Raw genomic sequence first — 5,472 nt, 5'->3', positions numbered from 1 at the left:
ATGGGAGGGTACTATCTGGGGCCTTCCCTACAATACTGTACTGGGTTGGCTCAGGGCCTATCTGGGGCCTAAGGGGCAGAATCTAGGCCTAGTCCAGGAAGCCACTTGCTCCCTGGACACTACCACCTACTGTCCTGGCTCCCACACGACTGACTCGCGGGCTCCCCTCTTCATCCCTTCCGATTCGGGGCCTTCACACACGCGCAATGTCCCTGTGGTGCCACGTACAAGATGGCCGCCGCCTTTGCCGTGTCCTGCACATGCGCAATGTACCCTGCGGCGCCACCTGCAAGATGACCGCCGCACTATCGTGTCCTGCGCGATAGCTTTAAAAATGGCTGCCGCCTGCCTCAGAGCGGTTCCCCCGACCCAGAGGCAGGGTAAGGGGACCCCGCTACATATATATATCTAGACTGACCGTGTGAGAACCAGACAGTGCGCTGCAGGGAAGAGGTCAGCTCCCTGTTATTCCAATGCTGTACATTGTAGATACACAGCGTAACCTATTGCCCCTACGGAGCTCACATTCGGATAGGCTTATCTGTTGTACATAGAACTGAGTAACCTGACCACGGCTGCACGGATCTGGTGCTTCCCATTGAACCCACTTCAGAGGTACAACAGTCCGTCCCCTCCATATGCATGTAACTTTCACGTGGCAAGTTTCCAGAGCTTGTCTCCGTTTACGTTGCTGCCTACAGCGAGACCGTTATGTGGGCATGCCCTGCCATCTTGTGGTAACATATAACAATTGCAGGTATTTGCTCAGGCGATTGCTATGCCAACGCCTACACAAGCCCCACTTAGGGCTGGGACCCGCTGCGCCTGGCGGCGCGGGCGGCGGCGTGAGCGCAACTCACCATTGCGGTTTAAACTCACGATCCGGTCCCAGTCCCTCCTCACTGCCAACTGACGACGTACTGTGACGCGTCAGCCAGCACAGGATACAAGAGAATGGTGTTCCCGTGCGGCAACGCGTCACATGGTACGCGAAGGGGCCAATCATAGACTGGCTCCCATCAACCAATAGCAAGCCAGCTAGTGCTAGCCAATGGGAGCAAATTGTTTGAAACACGGAAGAGGGAAAACTTCATGGCCGCGCCCCCCCCCCCACGTTATGGCCGCGCCCCCCCCCCCCCCCCCCCGCTCTGAAAAAAGTTTCCTGCAGACCGCAGATCGCGGTGCAGTGAGTTGCACACGCCGCCAGCAAGCAAGACAGCCGTGCGGACGCGTGCAACTGGGCCTTAGCCTTATTCACTCCTATTTTTATTTATAAATTTATAATGTAATACATTGAGAGTTGCCTCTCGTTTTCAAGTACAGGCAGTCCTCGGTTATCCGACACAATGTGTTACTCAAAATGGCGTTGGATAGCGAAACGTTGTAAAGCGAAACACGTTTTCCCATAGGAACACTGTTTAAATGAAAGGTTCCGTTCCTGAAGGCATTTTTAACACTAAAATATACCAAATATTTTATGCAGGCAATAAGATATGCAGCACACAGATAAATTATATAGTGTATATACTGTATTATATATATAATATAACATAAAATAATATATTATATAGTATAATATTATATTATATATATATTATATACACATTAACAACTTTGCAAAGCGTCGTAAGAGCGTTGGATAAGCCGTTTTGGCGTTGTAAAGATGAACATAGGTATACATTGCATAGCGTTGGATAAGCCATTCGTTGTAAAGCGAAGCATTGTAAAACGAGGACTGCCTGTATGTCCTGGGCACAGAATTATGATAATACATGGTTGCATTAAATGAACAGTGGTGATACATTCAATTTACAGACATTTCATGGACAGTTAGAGAGAATATGTGGTTATCGGCGTATGTAACAGTTACAGACAAGGTTAAAATCCTATTAGAAGAAGAAGTGGGATAAGCCTGCAATTGTGCAAGAAGACGTTACCCAACTCAGTAACCGAGCAGTTAACGGCTGACACCCTTTGGCTATCCGCCTTTGGGGAGACGCAGATGTAGAATGAAGGGATTCTGAATGAAATTCAGCTGGGCTTTGAAATTCCTTTGTTCACAGTCACAAACACTGCGGCGGATGCGGCTGCCGAAACACACAGCAGCAAGAAATCTCAGGCGTTAACCCTTGGCACGCTGGTTCTGTGCAGAGGGGAGCAGCTGTTGAGGAACCCTTTCTGATGTCCGCCTTTGGGGCGATGCAGATGTAGGCTATGGGTTTCTAGCAAATTCTGCAGCTAATATGACTCAACGTGTTAACGTTGTACTGTCTGTTACATATAAAAGTTGTTCTTAAGTTATAATCTGTTACTCTATTTTTCTTAGGTTGTAAACTTTGCCTGTATATTAAGTTGTCCTGGATATTAGGTCTGGTCCTTACTTTTACCCAGCTATTGTATTATTTCCCCCTGTATATCACACAGTAAGAATCGCACAGAAATGTATTTCCCAACTTAAACAATTGACAGACGCTGATTACATTGGCAGGTCAGCATCGCACGCTGATATTTCATAACGTTTTCACTGAAATTGGCTGATTTTATGTGTACTAATTGAGTTGTTTGTATGTATGTGTTTGTATTGCACCAACTGTGTACACAGCACTTTACATAGGAGAAAATACAATATGGAATTATAATACAATGAGCGCAACAAACCTATCAGACAAAAGGAAAGGAAATCCCTGCCCTGCAGAGCTTACAATCTAACTGCTATGTTAGGAGACTTGGGACAGTGGGGGAGGGAATAAGTGCAGCTGGTGGCAGTGGTTGGTAGGAGTGACTCTAGGTGTGGGACAATAGCCATGAGTTCTGAGGTTTGATTTAAAGGTGGGGAGAGAAGGTGCTTGGCGTATGCTGACTGTGAGGGAGATCCACAGATATGGGGCAGTGAGGGAAAAGAGCTTAAGGTGAGGGATAGCTGTAGAGATGGAAGGGATGAAAAAGACAGTTATGGGCAGAGCGCAGGAGACAAGCAGGGGCACAATGATAGATCAAAGCCGATATGTAGGGAGGAGCAGATGAGAAGAGAGCCTTGAAGGTAAGGAGGAAAACTTTGTAGGTGATGCAGAATTTGATGGAAAGCCAGGAGAGGGATTTAAGGAGGACTTGAGCAGACACCGCTCTGAGAGAAAATGAATTTATTCTAGCTGCAGAATAATGGGGTAGATTGCAAAGGAAAAAGTTGCAAGGCAGGGAGGCCTGTTATCAGTAGGTCACACTAATCCAGATGGGAGCGAATATGGGCATGCATTGGAGTTTTAGCAGTTGAGTGACATGGGGTATTGGCTTTGTTGTGAGATGTTTTAACCCTGCTTGTGCTTCAACATCAATTTTCTATTATACTGACAATTGCCACCGTTGGAGACAGACTAAATGGTGCATACAAGCAGTGTCCTATCCCAATAGTGCTTTCCTTGTGTTCTTTCGCACCAAGTTAAAGTACTGACAATTCTCTTGGTTTTACTGTAGGTGATATATTAGCAGATGGCAGCACAGGACTGTAATTCAGCTACCAGGACCCCACCCCTTATGCAGGGCTGCCGACAGGAGAGGGGGGGGGGGGGGAGAACCAGGACAGGTGTCCCAGGCCCGGTGGCTGCGGTGGTCCCGGCTGCCGGTCCTCTAGTTCCTACCGGGCCCGGCTCTCCCCGAGCTGCGGCCCTCCCTCACTGACTGTCCCATGCCGAGCTTCTGATTCTGGCGCACGCCGAGCCTCTCTGGCGCATTCTGGAAGCAAGCTGGGCTCAGCTTCCGGTGTGCGGCGGCATGAGAGGAAGGCCCAGCAGGTTTGTGACTGTCTCCGTTGCGGGCGCTCCAAGTCTGTGGCACCTGTACGGCGACATCACTATTCGTTTGCCGTGCACCATCGATGCTTTCGTTTGGGCTGAAATTGAGTATCTCCTGAATGTTTCTCAGACCGGGAGCGCTATTTTGAGCTGCCTCATTTATGTGCCTTACGTAACCCACCGGGCCGTGCTGGTAGTGACCCTGTCGGGTGGAACACGGACGGTAGTGAGGACGATATCGCTGGAAGAGACATGCAACCTTTACCCGCCCTGAGGAGCATTCCTTGTGTTCATTTGTGTGGGGACACCTACCACAGAGAGTGATATACCCTTTGAAGATTTCCATTGTGAGACCAGATGATGAGTGTCCCAATTGATCCGGTTCCAGCATTGGTAACACGTCTGGTCACATGATATACTTTTAAAGAATTGTTTTGATGTACGCAGAATACATACCCTTTTTCTGAACATTTTTTGTTACTAAACTTTTTCACACTATGAGCGTTGTGCGCTGTTTTTTTTTGTATTTATTCTGTTTTAGTACGCTTGGGGTGTAAGGCCACTCCGGTTTTACAGCTGCAGACGCTTTCTTAATTACCTTACGAAGGTTACTTATTCAATATTCATTATATACACTGTTTGATGTGGTTATTTTTTCACATCTGATTTTTCAGGTTTATATCACTTTAAATCACATTTGTGTTGTTTATATATATCTCTGGATCTATTATAGTAGTGCTCTTTTCCCCCCTTATTTTTCCAAGTCTGTATTTTGTATGTGTTTGGGGGGGGGGGGAGGTTTATATGTATTTGGGGGGAGGGGGGTTATATGTATTTGGTGGGTGGAGGGGGGAGTTTGGTATGTATTTGGGGTGTGGTTGTATGTATTTGGGGGTGTGGGGGTTGTATGTATTTGGGGGGGTGGGGGTTATATGTATTTGGCGGAGGTGGTGTTATATATATCTGGGGTGGGGTTTGGGGTATGATTGGTATCTATTTGGGATGTGGGGGTGTTGTATGTATTTGGGATGTGGGGGTGTTGTATGTATTTGGGGTGTGGGGGTGTAGTATGTATTTGGGGAGTGGGGGTTATGTATTTGGGGGGAGAGGAGGTTTATATGTATTTGAGGGGGTTGTATGTTTTTGGTGTGTGGGGGGGTGTATGTATTTGAGGGTGGGGATTGTTTTATGTATTTGGGGGTGGGAAAGTTTTTTGTATTGGGGGTTTGGTATGTATTATGTGGGGGGCATTGTGTGAAGGGGGGGGAATGAGTGAGGAGTGGGTAATTGACGGAAGAGGGGAGGGGAGAGGAGAGAGGGGGGGGAGAGGGTGGAGTGAGTGATTGAGGAAAACAGAAAGTAAGAGTGAGACGCAGGGGAGGGAAATACATGCGAGGGGGGGAGGGATTGAGTGAGAGTGGGTTAATTGATGGAGGGGGGAGAATGAGAGGGGGTTAGTGAGGAAGAGAGGGAGTGAGACAGGAGGGAATAGAGGGGGTTCGTGAGGTGTGAAATGGGGGGAGCCCGGTCGTAACTCTAGTCCTGGGCCCCGGGAAATCTTTCCCAGCCCCCCCTTATATTCTGTGCAGTAGAGTAGGACTCAATGAGGACATAACTGTGATTACATATATAATGCGGGGATATTTGCAGCAGAAATACAAATAAATTGTGAGAATGGATATCT

This window comes from Ascaphus truei, chromosome 10 (genome assembly GCF_040206685.1).
Source record: "Ascaphus truei isolate aAscTru1 chromosome 10, aAscTru1.hap1, whole genome shotgun sequence".
NCBI classification, from domain to species: Eukaryota; Metazoa; Chordata; class Amphibia; order Anura; family Ascaphidae; genus Ascaphus; species Ascaphus truei.
This window is presented reverse-complemented; position numbering follows the sequence as displayed.